At 43.1% G+C, this 8,436-nt stretch overlaps 1 pseudogene; it reads right to left on the bottom strand.

Annotated features, from left to right (window-relative positions):
- Positions 1-1,250: 1,250 nt before the first annotated feature.
- On the bottom strand, positions 1,251-1,526 carry LOC101650471 (annotated as a pseudogene).
- Positions 1,527-8,436: the final 6,910 nt, after the last annotated feature.

Here is an 8,436-nt window from a genome sequence, read left to right on the forward strand (position 1 = left end):
AAATGAGGAACTGATGATACCAAGGGCTCAAGTAGAAAGAAAATGTTTTGAGAGTGATGATTACAACATGTGTACAAATATGTGCTAGACACAATGGATGGATGGATGGATTGTGATCAGAGTTGTACCAGCTCCAATAAAATAATTTAAATTAAAAAAAATTTTAAAGAATGCTGAAGGAATTCAAGGGGGGGAAATTACTAGAGAGAGAATGAATCCGCTGTTTAGGGAGCAACTTTAAACTGGGCTGTGGAAGAAGTGTAAAGATTTGGATCCGCCAAGAGGGAAAAAGCCTTCTAGAAAAGAAGAGTGGATGAGTGAAGTCAGGAAGAATCCCCCGGATGGAGAGGGTTGGGCTTGGCAGAGATGGGTCTGAAAGACTCAGTTCCCAGACCTGTGCAGAAGTCAGCTGCTACGAAGTAGTGAGTTCCTGCTCATTGAAGATAGAATAATCTGGATACTACCAGATTGGGCAGTTATTTGCTTTACAACTCAACCTATTCAGAAAAGAAGAGACATCAAGCTTAACTGGTGGGTGTGGGTTTTGCAGTGGGGGAGGGATGCTCCAGGGAGCAGCCGGAGCTTCCCTGACCCTGGGATGCACAACTGGGAAACACCTGAGTAGAAGACATTGATACTCCCCTTCCTTTCCTGGTACTAATGCACCTGAAAGGAGCCTGACCTACCATAAGAGAGGAAATGCCCCTTTGGGGTACAGAGTCCAGGCTCATCTGCTGAGCCAGTCATTGTTCAGCGAAAGGTGTGCCCCCAAACTTTCCTCGACCCAGAAATGAGACAGAGGTCCAGCACAGAATGAGTTAAAATCATTCCTTTCCAACTTTCCCACACCTGACACTGTTACATTCTGTTCAAGCTGATCGTGTCCGATGAGTTGGGTTTTTGTTTGTTTTTGAAGCATGCATTTAGGTTATTTTTAGGTAAAGAAGAACAGACTTTTCCAAGGGCAACAGATGAACTGAAGGTCAGGAGGAAGCAGGATGGGGGCTCCTCACAGCTCTTGCCCCGACCCCCAGGTGCCATGGGAGGGGTCGCCTGGAAAGAGAAGGCCCTGCAGCGGGACCTCCTCTGCAGCCACAGGTGCCGCAGACAGTTTCTTCCACCATGGGGTGGGCGAGGCAGCAGGTCTTTCGGTCACTGGATTGGTTTGAGGATATGATTCCATTTGTAGTGGATTGGCATGATTAACACTTGAGGGGAGGTGGATTACGTTCAGGACTAACAAAAGGAGCCTAGTAGTTTATTGTTGGATTCTGAATCACAACCAGGGAACAGTCTTTGTCTGGTGCAACCATAATTTCATTTTTCTTGGAAAGAATTCAAAGGAAGGTGAGGTCATTCTGGGGGTCAATTTCTCCCACAGTGCTCCTTGCCTTCAAGATGAAGTTGTGCGTGAGGTTGGCGTACTGTGTGGTGGCGGGATTGTCCATGGTGCTTTTGATGGGAATGCCTTCCGTGGTCACCACTTCTGACTGCAATCGCTTCAGGGTTTCTTCCACCTCTGCCATCGCAAAGCCATCCTGCAGCACCGCGTTGCCAGCATTCAGCCAGGCTCAGGGCCTTTCCCTCAGACGAGTTTTAAACCCAGGAAGTCCTTCCGGAAAGTTGTAATAATTCGCAAAGGAGTAGGTAAATAATGTTTTCAAGGTTTACCCATGTTGTAACATGGGTCATCATTCTATTTTACTGCAATAGAATATTTCACTTTGGAGAAATATGTAGGTTATGAACACATAATGTAAGGTGACCAGATTTTAACATTGGTAAAGTGGGACACCATTGATAAAATTCATATCCTGGTGAAATAGCCACATGGCAGCCGAAAACTGTATACCCTAGCTTGTGCATTCTTTCCAAAAATCGGGACTTTTTAAAACACCATGGGATGTGGGGGGGGGGGGATGTTAAAAATCAGGACTGTCCCGCCAAAAGCGGGACGTCTGGTCACCTTAACATAATGTTGCTGTTATAAAGAAAGCATTGATATCTTATGTCTCCAATTTGTCTATCCTCTTGAATTATTTTCTTTCTCATCTAGGGTAAGTAAGAAGAAGAGGGAGAAAAATGAGAGTTAGGAAGAAAATAGAGAAACAAACCATTGAAATCAGATGATTCAGCTGGGATCTTACACAAATGCTTGGCTTTTTGTCGTTAGTGTTCAAAGTCCACTTAAACATTAAACAAAAGCAATCGTCAGTCCGTTTAGCAAGTTTCCTAAAGGGACTGAGAGAAACAGATAGCAGAGGACATGAAGAGAAACCAAAAGTCAGCTTTATCTCAGGGCACGAACTTCCAGAGTCAAAGCAATCTGAGCTATGTGTTGGAGGCAGCTGTAGACATGACCCTGACTGCCCCAGAGCCCCTAGGAGAGCAAATAACTTCTGGAAAACAAACTTTAATTGGAGCTTACCCAGAAGAGCCCCCCAAATGCAATTTCTGCACTTAACTCTCTCAACAAAAAGACAACCCTGGTAATGACCTGCTAAGGATGTGCTCGCTACTTTAACCAGATCCTAAAAGTAGCTACGACCATATTTTACCCTTGTGGTAGCCTTATGGCGCCATCTGCAGGTCTCACCAGGAATTGCAATAAACCCAACCCCGCGCGTTAGTTAGAACCACCCCGCAGATAAAGGAAAACAAAGAAATGCTACACAGAAGCAAAGGAATTCTCAACATCCTCCTGAGCCCTGAATTCAATGCAAACAAACAGCGCTTTAAGACATCATCCCTAAGAAAAGATATAAAGGTCTTGGTTGGCTATAAACTCAATGAGTCACACTTACATGGCAACCAAAAAAAGCTAATAAAGTCCTAGGCTGCTTGATTTAAAGGATGATATATTGCCCAGACCTTGAGAACTTAATAGCCTCACAGTATCTCGTTCTGTCTGAACACATCTGAGAATTGCATTTAGTTCTGGGCATCACAAATGACAAGAGCAATAAAAATGTTCATACCCTTTGACCTAGTTATTCCACCTAAGGGAATTTATCCTAAGGAAATAATTCAAGAGAATAGATGAATTAGACACATAAATATATCAATGTTTCTTTAGAACAGCAAAAATATGTATTAATAACCTACATATTTCCCCAAAGGGAAATATTATATAGCACTACAATATAACGCTGATACCTGCTACAGCATGGATGAGCTTTGAAAACATGATGTTAAGTGAAAAGAGCCAAATGCAAAGGCAAAGCATCGTATGATTCCATTTAAGGGAAATGTCCCGAACAGGTAAATCTTTAGAGACAGAGAGTAGACTAGTGGTAGTTGGGCTCAGAATGGGGAGAAAGTGGACAGTGACTATTAATGGATATGGGGTTTCTTCTTGAGGTAGTGAAAATGTTCTGGAATTAGCTGAACTCACCACTCCTGTGTCTATTCTGACTCATAGTGACCCTATAGGACAGGATAGAACTGCCCCTGTGGGTTTCTGAGACTGTAACTCTTTACCGGAGTCAAGAGCCTGTCTTTCTCTTATGGGCGACTGGTGGTTTTGAACTGCTGACCTTGAGGTTAGCAATCCAATGTGTTACCACTACATCACCAGGGCTCCTGGAATTAGATAGATAGTGGAAATCTTTGCACAATCTTGTGAGTATACTAAAAACCATTAAAGGGGTTTGTGGGGAGAAGGTGGCAGGGGAAGGGTGAGGTGAGTAAACAACGCCATAGACAGGAACAACTGGGGAATTAAAATCAACAGCAAGGAGGACATAGAGATCCTGGGAGTGTCGGAGCAACAGAGATCTAGCTAACAGAAATTACTAAGAGGCAGAAGAAGGGGGAACGTGATGATGGGGCAGGAGGAAGGCAAAAGGAAACAGGAGAGATCTAGGAAGCAAAGCTATGGATAGAGGTATAAGCATAGGTGTGTACATATGGAAATACGTTAATCCATAAAAATAGAGGTATTGGCCTATGTATATATATTTATATGGAAATACACTGAGATAGTGGACGGACTTTGGGCCTCTGCTCATACCCTCCCTCAATACAAGAACACTTTGCCTTAACTAACCGGCATTCTGTGATGTGCACCCTCCCGGCACAATCGCTGAAGACAAAACAAACAAGCAAACAAGCCTCAAGGTTCAAATGAAACTGCTTTTATGAAAAAAATCACAGTGACCAGAGAGAACCTTCCCAGGTGATGCCACTGGATGCACTAACTCAGAGCGAGCTGCTCAATGTTCACCTAGTGGGGGAAAATGCTTACTAGCAAAGCCCCACTCTACCCAGTGCAATTCTGGTGTTTTGGGAAGTACCACCTTGTAGCCCAGCTTCTTGAACTATTTGCTCAGCATACAGATTGAATAGTTAGGGTACAAGGATACAATCCTGACACATATCTTTCCTGATTTAAAACCTTGCAATAACTCTCCCCTTGTTCTGTTTGAATGATTGTCTCTTGGTCTATGTTCAGGTTCCACATAAACCCAATGATGTGTTCTGGAATGTCCATTCTTCAGAGTGTAATCCATAATGCGTTCTGATGGACAAAGTCAAATGAATTTGCCTTGTCAAGAAACACATGTAAACATCTTTCTCTGATGTCAGCCAACATCTGATATGAGTAATGACATCCCCCATCCGATGACCTCTTCTGAATCCAACTTGAGTTTCTGTTAGTTGCCTGTTGATGTAGTGCTGCAACCATTTTTAAAATTATCATCAGCAAAATTTTACTTTGGTGTGTTATTAATGGTATAATGTTTGATAATTTCCTCATCCTGTTGTATTTCTTTGAAATTAGCACAAATATGGATATCTTCCCGCAATGAACCAGGTAGCCATCTTCCAAATGTCTTGGCATACACTGAGGCTTGTTTGCTTGTTTGCTTGTTTTGCCAATGCCTTCAGTGCAACGTGGACTTCTTTCTTGAATACCATCAGTTCTTGGTCACGTATAGCCTCATGAAATGGTGAGTGTTGACCAATTGTTTTTGGCACAGTGACTGTGTATTCCTTCCAGCTTCTTTTGATGCTTCCTGCAGGGTTCAATATTTCGCCCACAGAATCCATCAACATGGCAACTCAAGGCTTGAATTTTGTTTCTCCCGTTCTTTCTGTTTGAGAAATGCCTAGCCTGTTCTTCCCTCTGGTTTTCTAACTCCAAGCCTTAGCACGGTTCCTTGCATTGTTTCCGCTTGTCTTCTGAGGTCATCCTGGGAGTGTTCTGTTCCGCTCTTTCCCGTCATAATTTCCTCCATTCGCTCAGTTTTCTGTGTTCAAGAGCAAGCCTCAGGGTCTCTTTGTATATCCATTTTGGTCTTCTTTCCTTCCTGTCTCTTTGACAGTGATCTTTGTCTTTCTTTATGATGCCTTCAGCGTCCTCCTCAGCTTCTCCGGCATTCAGTCATTAGTGTTCAATGCATTCAATCTTGGGGATGGTCTCCAAATCCAGGTGGGATAGACTCAAGGTCATAGTCTGGGTCTCAGGTCAGTTCAGACTCCTGGCCACCCTATACAACATTTCTGAGGCTATAAATCATTGCAGGAGCCTAAAGCTTCATCTTTCTCTCTTGGAGCAAGCTGGTAGGTTTTGAACCGCAGACCTGTTAGTTAATAGTCCGATGTTTATTTGACAGTGCCACTAAACAAAGCAAAACCAAAACAAAACACTGCCACCACCATAGCACATATGCATGTGAAAGTTGGCCACTGACCAGGGAAGACCGTAGGAGAATGGATGCCTTTGAATTGTGGTGCTGACAAAGAACACCGAATGTCCCATGGACGCTACAAGGACAGACAAATCTGTCTTGGATGAAATACAGCCAGTGTACTCCATAGAGGCCAGGGTGGCAAGACTTCATCTTGTATATTTGGGACAAATTGTCAAGAGAGTCCAGTCCCTGGAGAAGGGCATCATGTTTGGTAAAGTGGAGAGGCAGTGAAAAAGAGCAAGTCCCTCAATGAGATGGATCACACAGTGGCTGTAACAGTGGGCTCTGGCATCGGAACCCTTGTAAGGATGGCACTGGACCATGCAGTGTTTTGTTCTGTTGTGCACCGTGTCACTATGGTTTGGAACCTACTTGATGTCATCTACCACCACCACCACCATGGGTCTTTAATAGGTTTGATGAAACACTTAAGAGTGAGTGTGTGTGTAGGGGGAACAATGTAAAGTTGCAGTCTGGCTATGATTCAACCATGTAAAGATGATGTGCATGTCTGGATGAGGTCTGAGAAGAACATGAATACATGAGAACAGGCACAAGGGGATGCAGGTGAATTAGCAGGGTTGGGGTGGGGCGGTCATCATGCTAGTCTTCACGTACTGAAATATACTTATTCCCATCCCAAGACAATATCCCCCACAGGGCAGGCATAAAATGACAAGCCACATCCTTTAATACAAGCATCAGCCGGAGACTTCATATCCTCAGAAGTCACTATGAAAAGTAACAATCAAGGTCATTCAATCCAACTCCCTCACAAAGCAGCAGCTGAGGTCCAGAGCGGGGAGTCAGCTCATTCAAACGCACCAACACCCTTTTAAAATCAGGTACTATGATTTGTTTAGAGGCCATGCAGGCTCTGAAAAAATGTGCTGCGATAGCACAGTGAGTTAAGTACTGGACTGCTAACCAGAAGGTCAGTGGTTCAAACCCACCAGCCACTCTGCAGGAGAAAGATGAGATAGATCATCTGGTAGAGCTGTACAGAGGATGGAGACCGCTTGGGGCCGTTCTCCTTTCCGATGGAATCATTATGCATTTGAATGGCCGCAACACCCCTGGGTGGACATAAGCTCTAAGGAGGAGCCTGGTGACGCAGTGACCAAGCACTCAGCTATGAATCCCAAAGTTGACAGTTCTAACACACCCGCTGCTCTCAGGAAAAAGATGTGTCAGTCTGCCTTTGTCAAGAGGACAAAAGCCTTGGGAAACATACAGGGACGTTCTACTCTGTTCTATAGGTTCAGACGAGCTGCAGTCCACTCATTGGAAATAGCTTTGTTTTGTTTTTTGCTCTTAATGGCAAGGCTCTGTGAGGTTAAAGAAACCCAAAATCATACAGCTAGACAATCAAGGAACCAGATCAAAATCCTGATTCTGTGACATTGAAATGCATTCATCAACTCAAAAGAGAGAAAATATTTTCTCCCCGATGGGAGGAAGTATCTACAATTCCTATGACAAAGAGTTAAGATTCCTGAGAAGCGAGGACACCACCAAACCCTATTTGAAAGAGACAAACAGCAGTACACGTACAAAGTCAGAGAACAGGATCGGGCAACATATAGAAGAGGAATTGCAAACACTCGATAAATGTTTGAAAAGATGCTCAATTTCACCAGGAGCCTGGGAAAGGCAAACTAAAGTAATTAGATGCCACTTCTCACCCATCTGCTGGACACAACCTGAACAGCAGGAGTGTCCAGGGCAGTGACAAAGACACAGCCACCCAGGAAGCACTGCCAGTGGACACGTGCGTGGTGACAGCCCCATAGGAAGTAACAGAGTCATAATATCAATCAGTGTTTTAAATATATTTGACCCCATTTGACCCCACCTACATGATCACTTACTGGAATCAATCCTCCCAAAAAAATCACATCAATGCATATATTCCATGATATTTACTATCATATTGCTCATGTTAAAAAAATACAGAACCTCAATAGGTGAATGTTTTAGTACATTAAAGTATAGTAAATGTGGATATCATTTTCTCACAAAGACAATCACATTTAAGAACAAGCAAATAATTTTCCAAATCAGATACAGTCCCTAATCACTCCTTTGTCTCTTTTTTCTTGTAGACAATTGGAGCCCTGGTGGCTTAGTGGTTATGCATTGGGCTAATTGGACAGATAGCCTCAAGGTCACCAGTTTGAAACTACCTGTCGCTCCATGGGAGAAAGAGGCCTTCTACTCCCATTAAGACTCAGAAATAAAAATTTTTAAAAAGACTCAGAAATCCATATGGGCAGTTCTACCCTGTCCTATAGGGTCACCATGAGTCAGCATGACTTGATGGCAGTGAGATTTAAAATAAATGTGCATTTTCAGATATAGTACCACAAATCATATTAATGAGTTTCTAATGAATTGCCTATGAACATTTCATGCGATAATTTGAAAAACTGTTTCCCAAAAGAAATATCTATCGATATTTGGCAACTTTAAAAAAATGTAAAAGTTAATTTGGTTTTGAATGAGAGTATATAAGTAAATTTGTTCCCAAACTTTTATGTGGACCTTTATGTGAGTGAGGAGCCCTGGTGACACCATGGGGAAGCATCGGACTGACAACTGCAAAGCTCTCAGTTCAAACTCACCAGCAGCTCCAAGGGGAAAAGATGAGGCTGTCTGCTCCTGGAAGGCTTTACAGCCTGGGGAACTTTTTTTTATTTAAGCATTTTATTGGGGGCTCGTACAACTCTTATCCCAATCC

This window comes from Echinops telfairi, unplaced genomic scaffold, assembly GCF_000313985.2.
Source record: "Echinops telfairi isolate 266 unplaced genomic scaffold, ASM31398v2 ScPeMD7_12;HRSCAF=54, whole genome shotgun sequence".
NCBI lineage: Eukaryota > Metazoa > Chordata > Mammalia > Afrosoricida > Tenrecidae > Echinops > Echinops telfairi.